Below are 13540 nucleotides of genomic sequence, written 5' to 3'. Positions count from 1 at the left end.
AGGCTCCATGACCTCTCTGGCCCTCTAGCCCAGTGTGCTGCTAGGATGTCAAAATTAAGAGAAACCATGATGGGGTGGGGGCAGTGGGAGGATAGGTGGGCTCTTCTTCAGAAGTCAGCCATCCCTGAAGGCTCCCCAGCCACCCAGACCAGGGCACATCTGGGCCACCCCTGCGTCATCCTTGAAGGGCACCAAGGTCACTTTCCCATTAGCCTACAGCTCCTGGACCTCTTCACCACCCCCATCCCACTAGGCACACACTTGGCTGCTTTTAAGTTTTCAGTCACTAATGCCTTAATACAGCCATGGACTCCCTGTGGGTGTGCCTGGCACTGTCCCCAGGTCCTGAGGGGCACCTGCCATTGTCTCATTGTTTGGATGGACACCGAGGCTGGGCAAGATTGGCCACATATGCCTCCTGGATAGGTCCCGAGGAGCCTGGAGACATGGCCAGGGTCAGGGCTCTTGTCCAGGAAAGGCTTGGCTTTGCTGAGGTCCCATGACCCCATGGAGGGATGGGCACGCCGGCAGTGATGGGCCCTCAGAACTGAGAGGCCAGCATGACTGCCCAGCTGCCTGTGGTCCGCAGCTCTGGGCGGTGCCAGCCTCTGCACCCACTGTGCCAGTGGGGGTCTTGACCCCCATTACCATTCCCACCCCTCCAAAGGAAATCTGTGAGAGATAACAATCACTTCCCAAGAAAAGCAGCACGGGCAAAGGCGCCCAGGTGTCAGGAGAAAGCGAGGGGGGTTCAGTCCTCACTTAAGGTCTGCAGAAATGGTGCCAGTGAAATCTCTGGGGTTTGCAAGTGACATTCTGATCCCGAGGGTCTTGGGGCCAATGGGGACAATGCCCGCAGTGCTCACTGCCCACAGATCCTCTTCATCTCTCCACAACGAGGGGTAAGAGAGGCCAGGGAGCCTGTCAGCCGGCAAAAGATGATTCCGTAATCCTGCGGCTCTCAGAGTCCAGAAGAGGGCCAGAAGGCCTCCTCCCATGCCAGGGTCCTTGGCCTTCCTTCCCCAAACTGAGCTGGGCAGCCCAAAAGGAAGTCTGTCCCCAGGTGGCCCTGGACCTTGGGTGACCAGCTTGAGCCTCTTGGGGGACAGCAGCCTTAGCCAGCCTGCACTGCACTGCAAGGGTTAAAACCAACTGTTTTTTCTCCCCAAAATGGGCTTCCCCAGAGGTTCAGGTCAGTCTGATCAAGGAATCCCGGAGAAGCCTGGGGTCTGGGTTCGCTGGCTGGGCTGGCGCTCTTCAGGGGTTTGGACCAGGGCCTGGAGGGAAGCGGTGGGGTGTATTCACGCTGTGGTGCCGCAGGCTCCTGACTCTCCCTAAGCCTGGGCTCCCTGTCCTGGAGCCCACCAGGTCCAACTTTCCCTCTCTCGGTGCACTCACCAGCCTCTTTCCCCGGGACTCTCGGCCCCTGGCCGAGCAGGTCCTTGGAGCTGCTCCTCCGAATCCTGAGAGTGAGAATGAGGATCCCTCAGCCAGGATGTCGGCCAGGCGCACTGCCGCCAGCAGGGTGCAGGGGGCCACGCTGCCGCTGCGCTCCTGACCTGCCCGGGTGCCGCCCGCCTAGGTCACGTGCTGCGCGCCCCGCCTCGCCCCGCCCCGCCCCGCTCCCGGATCTCTGGGCACCTGGGGCGCCGGCTAAGACCCAGCGGAGCTCCTGACAAGCTAGTTTTGGGGGGAAAAGCGATGACAGGGAGACGAAGAGGTAGCCACACCTGCGAGTCGCGCACAATTGTGACAACATTGCCTGGGTGCTGGCACCAGCTTGCTGAGTACCCGGGGAGTGCGTGGTACCTCCTTGAATTAACTCCCTTTCTAACGCTGCAGGGAGAAAGGCTCAGAAAAGCGCCTTACCCAGACCCACCAATTAGTAAGTGGCATCTTGCACTTGAAGGTTTCCTGCCACAGACCCGGCCCCAACTGCGGGGGCCAGTAGGCCTGTCCCAGCCCAGTCAAGATCCGGAGAGGACTGAGGGAGTCGGCATGTCCTGGAGCTGGCCCCGAAAACACTACTCTGGACTCTAGGGTCAGCGATTGGATGCTCAGGGGCACTTAAACCCAGTCGGTCCCTAGCCAAATTGGCATCTCCAGCCCAGTTGGCCAGCTTATCCTCCTGAACTGCCCTGGACTTTAGGGGAGTTTCACCCTCTTCCTCCAGGTCTGGGCGTCAGAGAATCCTAACCTCCCTCCCTCACTTGTCCTTTAAAAATGATCTTTCCCTAGGAACTGCTTTGGCAACTCAGTTTCCACATCTGCAAAATAGGATGGAATATAAATAAATGGACAGGTTCTGGGTGAGGGAATTACTGTCTCCACTTAGCAGAGCGGGAACCAGCCTCAGGGAGCCTCTGATAGCACTGGACAAACCCAAAGCTTTCAGAAGCCACCAAGCCCTTCCAGTTAGAGCATCAGTTGCCTGCTGAGCCCGCCACCCTGGAGGTGAACTGGTCACTTCAGGCCCTGGGAGGTGAGGACAGGACACTCCCTGCCACCACCCACCCAGCTGTGTGAACCCGTAAACAGGTGGAACATGCTTAAATCGCCATGCCACAGCCCAAGGGGATCCGGTTTTCACTTCCTTACCCTATACTACTATTGGTTGTAAAATTAACCCTTAAAAGTTGGTATTGAAAATGTAAGTTTCTTAAGGGCAATTTTTTTTTAATACTGTAGTGCCCATTCATTTGAACTATTTACACCTATCTCGATCTAGATCCAATTCACCTTTCTAACAATTGCAGAGAAGCCATTGCATGGGTTGCCATGATTACTTACCAGTCTTCTATTGGTTTTCATTTTTTTGTTCTTTTAAAATAATTCTGCCACAAATATCACTACAGGCAATTCCGAGTATCATGAACACATAGATATTGATGGTGTAGACATAGTGTACAGATACAGACGTCATTGTTCATGCACGCATCTATCATTATAAAATCCTAAAATTGGAATTGCTGAGTTGAAGGTCATATGTGATTTTTAAGGGAAATTCTAAAATTGAATTGTTGAAACAATATCCCTGCTGTCGGACCACCTGTTTGTCTCGGTCTTGCAGAGCCTCGCCCTCAGTTCCATGTCTGTGTGGTTCTCTGGTTAACACCTGCAGTTCTCTGCTCTGGGGTCAGGGCGGCAGGGGCTGTGATATTGTCCTGGCTGTCCCTCTGCACAGTGCTTGAGGCATAGTGCAAGTACCAGTAAATATTTGCTGAAAACACGTTGTTCGGTAATCGTGATCACATGGTAATGTATTTTGATATTGCTGCTCATTCTGACTTTGCCTGATGGTCATTTTCCAAACAGAACTCTGCCCTTCCCCACCCAGGTGGACTGAGCTCACAGCACTTTCCTGGTTCCGTGGGGAAGGGACTGGGGGGGAAGGTGGGACTCAGGGAGGAAGGGCTGAGACCTGAGCCGTCTGCACAGCCATCATTTTTTCTTTGCTCTTATGGTTTGTTGGCACTGTGTTTTGAGACAGCGACCCCAACTCAGCTCAGCCTCTTGCTCTTCCTTGGGTTGATCCAAGACCATCTCTCTCGCCGTCCAGGAGGGGTGTGCTGGCGCCAGGACACTCCCCCTTCTGCTTGAAGCTTTGCTGAATTTTATTTCAAATGTCTGTGCCCTGATGTTCCCAGGGCAGAACACCTACTTGTTGGCAGTACGCCGTCTCTTTGGTTGAATACACAGGGAGATGCCTTCTACAATGGGTTGGGAGGACCCCTGGTCACCCAGGGTCACCAGAGAAGGTGAAGCCCTTCTGAAACCATCAGGACACGCAGGCTTGTGGCCTGTGTGAGACATGGCCAGTGAGCAGGGCGCCCTCTGAAATGATTTAATTAACTTAATTAGAAATCAAGGGCTCAGGAATGGGGCGGACATTACAGATTCGTGCTCCAGTCCAGGAGGCCTGCCTCCAGAAATCTCAGTTGCGTGTCCATACAGGAGAAGAGCAGGGGATGGGTCCTCAGGGAAGACCTACTGTGTGCTGAGCAAGTGCTGTGTGAGTGTGAGGGCCTGATTTCATGGTATCAGCAGGCTGGGGGCCCGAGCTACACAGTCACAATCAGCTGGTGCTTACCCTCTGTGGATGGGCTGGGTTGGGGCTTTCAGGAAGCTGAAGCACACAGCTGAGCTCCAACTCACACCCAGGGCTGAGCCTCTGGGCCTGGACCTCCACTATGCCCCAGGCCTCGCACTGGTGACCAGCTCTGGGTGCCAGGTCAGTCAGGGGCACAGAAGCTGTTGCAGGCAGACCTGGAAACACACAGGCAGAGCCTGCCAGTGGTTCTCTGCCAGTCAGCCTCAGTGTGTGCTGCCCTGTGGCAAGTGGCCGGCAGCTTCCTACCCCAAGTCCCAATGGATAGTGTAGGCATTACGGGAACAATTCTTTCCACCCCTCCACTTCCATAATTCACAGAAATGACCTAATTTCAATTTCAACGGTGTAAATTGCACTTCATATTTCACATTAAAGTCTTGTTTGAACTTTCCAGAATGTTTGCAGTTTGATAATGACTCTCCCCACAGTGAAATATGTCACAAGACTCTCTCAGCTCAGTCTGATGCCAGCACAGGGCGTGGTGGTCAGCATCAACCGGAGCCCAACCCAGAAGCAGGAGCGAGATTCCAGCAGCACCTCACCCTGCCCACCCCTCACCAGGGCCAGATCCCAAGGCACCTTACCAACCCAGAGACACAGCTGTGGCCCCCTGCCCCGACCCCGACCCCTCGCTCAAGCTGGCCCTTCTGGGTCAGTTCCCTCCCCGTCACCACCACTGAAGCCCAAACCCAATCAACTTCCTGGGCCACGATCTGCAGTTGCCTGACCCCACAAACCCAATCCAGTCTGATTGCTTCCTGGAACACAGTATGTGCCTCCATACTGAGTGGAAAGTTACTTTTCTCCTCCAGCCTTCCAAAGTTAACCTTTCAAATTGGCTAAAACCCTATCTGCAACTCATTATCAAACTGCAAATTGTATTTCAGGGCTTTGGAAACACTTGATTACAATTTTAAAAATTTAAAATCACTCACTCACATAACAAGAACTTCACACAGGCGTGGGAAGAGGGATGAGGGGCTCAGGCAGGTCTATCTCCTCAGTGTGGGCCACAAGCCAGGAGGCCTCCAGAATAGTGATTAAGACATCCTCATCTCCTGCCAGGAGTGGCGGCATACGCCTGTAATCCTGTGGCTCAGGAGGCTGAGGCAGGAGGATTGTAAGTTAAAAGTCAGCCTCAGCAACTTAGTAGGGCCCTGTCTCAAAATAAAATATAAGAAGGTCTGGGAATGTGGTGTGGTGGGCAAGTACCCCTGGGTTCAATCCCCAGTACGGGGGAAAAAGAAATCCTCATCTCCTGACCCCTGGGGAACAGACTGTGTGGAGCACCAGACCCCAAATATCACTCCAAAAAGTGGCATCTCCAGATGACACACAGCCTACCCAGTCAAATTTGAATTTCAGATAAATAATGAACATCACAATAAATATTGCATGGGCATACTTGTGCTAAAATATTATTTGTCTGTCTGAAATTCAAGTTTAACTGTTCCACTGTTACAAGGGACACCCTGAGCAGGGTTCTCTGCTAAACTCGGCCTCCACAGGGGGTATGTCTTCTGACCTGGGTTGGGGATATTTGGGCAGATGGTTTAAGCCTGAATGTCTCCGGCCTCTGGGGCGTGGAGAAGCAGCCCTTCCCTTTGTCAGAGATGCTCCGGTGGATTCTTACCGCACGTTGCCTGCTTTACTTAAGGGTCCACCCCATCTCCTCTCCTTCCTGTGAGGCCAATTTCTAGGGCCAGGTCCCAGCCTAGACCAAGAGGGAAAATAAAGTTCCTGCTCTGGAAATACATGGCCTCTCATGGACCTACCCGTAGTTGGAGCTCACATTTGTCACCAAGCATCAGGGGGAAATGTGGAGGACGGGGCGTGAACTAACTGAACTGAGTTTGCGGATCTGGGACAATGCTCTCACCTCTCAGGATCTGACTTCCTGACAAGGACACTGGGGAGCCACGTGCACTGTGGAGACGGCTCTGCACAGCCGGTGGGGTGAGCCAGGGGGAGATGCTGCCCCTGTCTCTGCAGAGGATCACGAGAGCCAGGAAGACCCCGTGAGGCGGAGCGTGAGAGGCGGTTGTACGTGGGATGGGAGCCTCTACCACTTGACTGTGCTGCCGGCCAGGCCCAGAGGACGCTCTTCACCAAGGCAACAAGGGACGTGCCAACAGGGGGTGTGGGGTGCTGGCTGTCCTCTGTAGTGACGTTGAGGTAGGAGACTGTGCCATGGTCCTGCACTCCCCAGGGCCCGAGGAGATGTCAGGACTCCGACCGGCAGAGCTCAGGTAGTGACGCTTGGCTGTCAGGGGCAGGGTGCACAAAACCTTCACACTGGACAATACCCAGAAAGGCAACCAGGATCCCTTTGCCACCGTGTCTGTGGAGACGGCTAATAGAACCTGGGCTTCCTCAGGACTCAGAAGATCAGCAGTGAACTAGGGGACTTCTTAATGGGTGTGTGCAAATAATTGAAGACTCTGACCTCAGATGCCACAATGAAACCTCACCAGGCTCACCCAGTTTTCAGGCCCACCGGAACCCACCTCCCTCTGAGGAAGGACCCTGTCATCTCCCACAATTTTCACTATAAATACTCTACATTCCTTTCCCCAAAGGTACCTATGACCACTGCTATGGTTGGACGTGAGGTGACCCCCAGAATCTCACATGCGAGAGAGTGCAAGAAGGCTTGGAGGAGAAACGATTGGGTCACAGCCTTCACCCAATCAGCGACTTACTCCCTGATGGGATTAACTGAGTGGTAGCTGGAGTCCGTGGGGTGGCTGGAGGAGGTGGGCATTGGGGGTGTGGCTATGGGTATATATTTTGTATCTGGAGAGTAGAGTCTCTCTGCTCTCTGATCACCGTGTGAGAGGCTTCCCTCCACCACACTCTTCCACACCACCTGAGCCTCGAGGGTGGAGCCAACATTCTATGGACTAAGACCTCTGAAACCAGGTGCCCTAAATAGTCCTTCAGTCCTCTACGGTTGTTCCGGTTGGATCTTTTCGTCACAGCATCAGAAAAGCCAACCAAAACAGCTACTTATTATCCTTGGGGGAAAGGGAATGAACTTTGGAGAGTTCCTGGGTGGAGATTCTGGGCTGACACCCACCCGGGGAGGCACCACACCGTCACCAGGAGAGAGGGTCTGAAAAGGGTTTTCCACGGAAGGGACAGTGGTACATCTTCTCCCTGTGATCCCGGTGGTGCCCACTCTGATGCTCACCAGATTCCTCGGACACTCTGAGCATACTGGTCCAAAGTCGCGACGATATTTTCCCATTTGGACCCTGTGGACGGGAAATTTGAAAGCATGCTGGATGCCTGGTAAGACACATTTGCATCAGAATTTGTGTGGCAAATCCTACAGAGATTCAAAGGGATGGACTTTGGTGATGTTTTCAGAGAACTAAAGCTGTAGGCATGCTGGGAAATGTCCCTGAAAGTGAAGGACAAGTCACACTCTGCCTTCTCTGCCACGAGGCCAGAGCCACAGCACTGCTGAGACTCTCTGGACTTTGGAGGCAGCATATGCCTCACTTGGGAATGTTGTGCCAATTTATTTGGCAGGTGACGTGGAAGGCTGACAGGTTGGAGTGGAACTTGGAGCATGAGACGATTCTCCAGCAGGCCCAGGCATTCATGTCAAGTGCTCTGGCCCCGCAGGATGAGGGAAGATTAAGAGAGGAAGATTGGGGAAGACGGGCATGCGTATGGGTCACAGGACTAGGTGCCAGGTGTGAACCTTGGATGATGTCATTGCTCAACAGAGGCCATCCGCTACAAGAGGACACTGAATGAATAGCAATGCTGGGGGATTCCCACTGTGGAGGTCAGCTTCTGTCCTTGGTCACCATGGTGTTGCACCTGGTGTCCAGAGGGAGGCCCCGTGAGCCCCGAGGCAGAGGCTCCACCTCACCAAGGCGAGCGTCTGACTGGCGCTGAGCCCTTGTGCAGGATCCTCCCGTGTGTGGACCAGCCGGCCCTTGGCCCTGGTGCAGAATTTTGGCATTTGGTGGGTGCTGGTGGGAGACGGGTTGGGAGGTGCCATCAGGAAGGACTTTGGATTTCCGAGCTGGAACAGCAGGCACAGACTCACTGCCTGCCCCTCCCTTCAAACCAACTACGTATTCAACAGGCAACGATCAAAGGAGCCTGGGTAGATGAGGTTGGAACGGAGAGACCCCAGCATGACGGCCTGGTCACTCGGCGAGGTTCCTGCTTTCTCTTCATCAAAAGCCCTGCACTGGATGCTGAGAGACCTGCAGCTAGAACCTCCAACAGGCCCTGGTCAAAACGAATCCACGACAAGCCTCTCTCTCCGGCCCAGAGCTGGGAAAGGGGACCCGGCAGAGACCCAGAAGAGGCTCAGCCCCACCCGACAACCCCGTGGGCCTCAGAGGGCAGCGCGTCCTGCCGACAGCAGGGTCCGCAGTAAGTGCCTGGGCCATCCCAGCCCTGCTCCGTGATGGGACACCAGGGGGCAGTTGAGCCTGCTCACAGCGGCAGCAGGGAAGCTGGGGGTCCCCTGCCCTCTGCCTGGTGACACAGGGACAGCCAGGCCTAGTGCTTCGGACCCCACCCCAAGTTACCTAATGTTTTTGTGGCCCAGTGAGGCACCTGGTGCCCCTACAGACAGCGAGGCAGAATGGAGCTGGGGGCGATGGAGCCGACCCTAATAACACGGCGAGGTACAGAAAAGGAGCTGTCCCCGGAAGGGAAGCCCACAGAAGCCCGTCGGAACCTTAGACTCCAACCCCAACTTTAACCCCAAAGGGTGACGGTCTGCTAAAATACAAGACTTAGCTAGGATAGCCCAAATGACCAGGACACAGTGCTAAGTCACTGGTCACGTCCAGACTGGAAAAACCACACGGAAGACAACCCGTGGGGACACCCCTTAGGTGGATCAATGCAGGGACTGTCTGTGAGGATCCTGAAACAGTTATCATACACATGCCTCAAGTCACGGTCATAAAGCACATCACTGATCAACCTCAAGTTATTGATTAATGCAACATTAAGACTTAGGAGACCAGAATGCCACCCACTAGCTGTGCCACCTTCAGAAGAATTTCGACCTTATGGTGCCTCGATGTCTCTGTCTACAAGGTGGAAATCATGTGTTCGGCTGCAAGGTCAGGCAGGGCACACGCAGGTGCTTGTCCACCAACAACTGTGTCCCTTCTGAGGGAAAGAGTCTTGGAGCGTGCAGGTGTCCCGGCTCCCTTGTAGGGAGGGTGTACACTTCTGCACAATGGCGGTGACGGGAGAGGTTTCTGGGGAGCGGGTCCCTTCCAGAACAAGCAGAAAATACTCACTAGAAGAAAGCCCTTTGCCACCCATGCTTTCCCCTTCTTCCTGCCCAGAACTCAGATGTAAGGTGTAGAGCTGCAGCAACTATTTGGTAACCAAGAGGAGACGAGACAGAGGTTTGGCGTACTTGTTCCCAGAGGAGAGAGTGCCCAGGTGGAAGTCAACATGGAAAGGACCCTGAGGTGCACAGACAAGCCTGATGCTCCGATAGCATCACTAGGCTGTGTTCCCAGACTGACAGTGACCCTCTGAACCGCTTGTTATGGCAGTTCATCTCTGGTGTGTTCTCAAGTGCTTTTCTGAGCTTTAGCTAAATGCAAATGGTTTAGTGAAGAAGATGCTGGGTGGGGGTGGGGCGGGAGGGGCTAGCTACAGGGTGTTTGATGCCAGGTTCTGTTCTGAGGGATTCACACCTCCCACCTCATTTAATCTTCACAACTACCAAAGGAGATGGGCACCAGGACTGTCCCCATTTCAGAGGCCCACAGGGAGCACCGGCTTAAGGTGCACATAAATGGTGGCATAGGGTGGTAGGCACCCCTCCCTAGTGCCTGGCTTAGCCAACGTTATCAATATTTTCTGTTGCTATGGTTACATTAGAGCATTTGTGTGTATTTATGTGCAAACCTCTAAGACAGCTCTTATCACATTGAAACTCCTCCCTCTCTTACCCTCTTCCTGCCCTTTCTGCACCCTTCCCAAGAGTCTACCTTTGCCAGGTGCTAGCGAGGCAGGAAGGGAAGCAGGTCAGGGGCATCTCCAGCCAGCACAGCTGCAGGTCCTGCAGACCTGTGCAGGTCTCTCCAAAACCTTCCCTGCTCAGGTGCTCCTGGGAATGGGGGGAGTGCGCAAGGCCTCAGGGGCAGTTTCCTTCAGTGAGTCCTGCGGAAGGAGGGGGCCTCTGGGCACGTGACAAGCTGTCACCTGTGGCAGTTAGGGGGCTCGATGAGGATTCCTGCCCTGGTTTCCAGGTGTCTGGCCTGGCCCTGGACCCCCTCTCCCAGGCCTGGGCCCTGCCGTACCCTCTGAGCTCAGCTAGGAGCGCCTGGCAGCAGGACCCTTGCTATGGACCCACAAGCCACCATCTGCTGGGGGAGGGTGTGTAGCCTCGGGTCCTTTGCCAGGATACATTCTTTTGGAAACACTGCAAGTCCCCACTCTGGGGTGCCCTGTCCCTTCCTTCCTTCCCTGTGACTTAATCAGACCATACTACAGCAGCCACAAGGGAGCAGTCCTGGGATCCAGCACTGGACCCCTCCTGACCATTTTTCCACACTAGTCATTGTTGGGTAGCAGCTGGTAATGGGCAGTGACGTGTGGCCAGTACCACGGCAGGTCACAGGCTTTTCTGGATTCCTTTGATGAACAATCCAGTACCTGGAACACGGCAGCAGGTGGGCCAGCCCCCGGGGTGAACAGGCGGGAGCAAGGGAGCCAACTAGGAAACCCACCAAGAGGATCGGCCAAGGCAGCTGGCTCCTGGCGGGGTCTGCCGAGGGCACCCTGAGGTCAGGACCTAGGCCACAGGTTTCTGTGGGAACTTCAGAAGGGACAGTTCGCCCCCGCAGGAGCACTAACTTAATCTCCCCGTCGTTGATGGCAGCACCGCCGTTAACCTGGGACTGGCTTGTGGAAGCAGCCCCCTGAGCAGGATGTCCCCAAGCAGGACGTCCTCGTGACAGTGAGGAGAGGACCTGTGAGGCTCAAGACCTCCTGGGGGTCTGGGGAGGAGGGAGCCTGGACCGTGGGGCCAGTTCTCCCGGCAGACGCCAAACAGCGGCAGGCTTGGCCGCAGCAGCGCTGCCCCCTGTGGCCTCCGCAGGAGAAGGGCCTGCCCCGGGCGCTCTGTGCCCGGGCCTCACTTCACCCCCACTGTGGCAAAGCTCTCCTGCCTGGCTTTGGGGTCCGACGGGGGTTTTCTGTGGACATTTGGGGCTTTAGTTCCCGCTCTCCCATAACAGTTATTTGAGTGCTTTTACAGAATTGCTTTTAGTATTAAATTAAAAAAATAGGTTAATTAACTCTCCCCTGGTGCTGGTGCCTGATTTGTGGGTGGCCCGAGCTGTGGTATGGCCACCCATGAAACCCTTCTGACAGCCATCACCACTTGGCTCTGCTCGTCCTGCTTAGGCAGCCCCTGGGTGGGGTGCCTTCCCACCACCCCCAAATACAGGGTCAAGACCCAGGGCCCACCCAGGCCCCAGGGCCTCTAGGCCTGCAGAGGCCTCCAGGGACCTACCCACAGTCCCCCAGGGCTCTCCCCTTACCCCAACCTCAACTAGCAGCTGGGACCCCAGCGCCTCCTTTTCTGGACCTGGGGGCCCAGCCCCGCCCCCACCCCACCAGTCAAGGGGCATCACTCGCACAGCTGTGGGAGCTGGGGCAGCGACCTGGAGGGCTGGTCACCTGGGAAGGGGCCAGGCACAGTTTCTAGCTTGGAGGAGGGGCAGAGGGGTGGGGCCTGCACTTCCTGGGAAACAATGTTACACTGTGGGTGTCTGTCATGAGTTGTGCGGTTTCTGGAGTTGCCTGGGAGCCTGACCAACTCAGCCACCCAGCTCTGGGGACTTGCCAGGAGAGCCTCCTAGAGACGGGGAGGTGCTCCCCTCCCCTCCAGCCACACCCAACACTCCACCTGGGCCTGTGGGTGCCAGGCCTGAGGACTAGGAAATTCAACCTGATGCCCGAGATTTGCCCCTTTCCTGGTGCCAGCCCCCACTCAAAGGGACAGGGCTATCCCCTTGAGGAGGTAAGGGTGCTGGGAACGCAGCCCAGTCTCTCGTCCTGGCCCTGGGGGGCTCTGGGCCAGGGTCTGGATGGGAGACAGAGAGCAGTGTTGCTGCCCAGGGATCCCTGATGAGCTGGGCAGAGCTAAGCCAGCAAGGGGTGAGACGTCACCTCCCTGCCCGGCTGGTCACAGCAGAAGCCACCTTAGACTGGTAAAGCAAACAAGGGTGTGGCCTCCAGAACTGGAGAGTCAGCAGCTCCTCCCACCGCCCTCACGGAGGCGTCACCTGCAGTAGGCACCATGTCCCCAACCGTCCTGAGTAAGGGAGGCGGGGTTTCATGCAGTGGCTCTACAAAAGTCACTAGGCAGTGCTGGTGGAGCTGGGTCCTGCACAGGCCTGTCTGAGAGCAAGGGTGACTTCTGTGCTTCCCTGCTGCCCGGCTTCTAGGTCACCAGGCCACTGGGGTCCCTGCAGTAGCCCTGAGGATGACATGGTGAGGGCCAACTCTGGTGGCCACTGACCTGGTGACGGCTGAGCGGGGCCTACTGGTGGAGTGCCCTGGGCCCCCTCAGTCACCACCACGACCTGTCTTTGAAAGGACCTCTACATTACCCTGCCCTTCAAGTCACCTTCACAGAGCTCGGGCTCCAGTACCACTGTCTGGGCTGTGCCCCTACCTGTCCCTTTGCTGCTCTCCCTGCAGCCAAATGCCCACCTCACTCTCCAGACGCTGCTCAGCCCCCTCTGCCACGCTGAGCCCAGTGCCAGGTTCTTGGCTGTAACCCCCAGGGCCTGCCTGTGTGGCCCTGGAGTGTGATCCACCAAGCTCCGAGCGTGCCTCAGGGCAGCGGCCACAGCTGGAGGAGCAAGCCTGCCTTGTGTGTCCATAGCAGGAGGAGAAAGGCCAGTGCTGCAAGAGCTGGCGACCTGCTGGTCCCTGCCTGTCTCCTGGGAGCAGCGGAGCCTGGGTGCAGCCTAGGGGACAGGCCACTCCAAGCCAGCTGGAGTGGGGACTTGGTGTGCTTGCCCGGCCCCTTGGCCCTCTGCTGCCCTCTACAGGCCAACATGGGTTACTGGGTGGGGACCCGGGATCACATACACTTGGGAAGAGCAGCCAGACTCACCAGCTGCCCACAGCTGACCTCCATCTGCTAACTGCACCCATCTGCCCAGTTCTGATCTGGAGCCCTGCCCATCCTCACTGTGGGGCGCTCAAGTGGACACCAGGCTGTCTTGCCTGACGTCCATCAGTGTCTGAGGTCACATTTCACAGAGTTCTTGCAGACAGACCCCTGTCTTAGGTGCTTTAATGTTCATAATCTTTTCTTAAATGGCTTGCCACCTCTTTGGGTGTCCGGTTTCAGGTTGACAGTTGTTGGAAGCTGTGACATCTCTGCTTGATTCTCGGGCAGTGATT

The 13540-nt window shown here is 55.8% G+C and overlaps 1 protein-coding gene across 6 annotated transcripts in view; it reads right to left on the bottom strand.

The window, feature by feature from the left end:
• The window catches only part of Mlph (melanophilin), a 47485-nt gene extending 45919 nt beyond the window's left edge, over positions 1-1566 (bottom strand). For 5 of the 6 annotated variants that reach the window (XM_048808801.1, XM_048808805.1, XM_048808804.1 and 2 more), the window contains exon 1: positions 1399-1566. The gene's annotated coding sequence lies outside the window, so the exon portion shown is untranslated. The remainder of the gene's footprint in view (positions 1-1398) is intronic. The other variant, XM_048808803.1, reaches the window with a different exon arrangement.
• Positions 1567-13540: the final 11974 nt, after the last annotated feature.

The sequence above is a fragment of the Marmota marmota genome, unplaced genomic scaffold (genome assembly GCF_001458135.2).
Source record: "Marmota marmota marmota unplaced genomic scaffold, marMar, whole genome shotgun sequence".
NCBI classification, from domain to species: domain Eukaryota; kingdom Metazoa; phylum Chordata; class Mammalia; order Rodentia; family Sciuridae; genus Marmota; species Marmota marmota.
The sequence above is the reverse complement of the archived record's forward strand: the minus strand, read 5'-3'. Positions and strand labels throughout refer to the sequence as shown.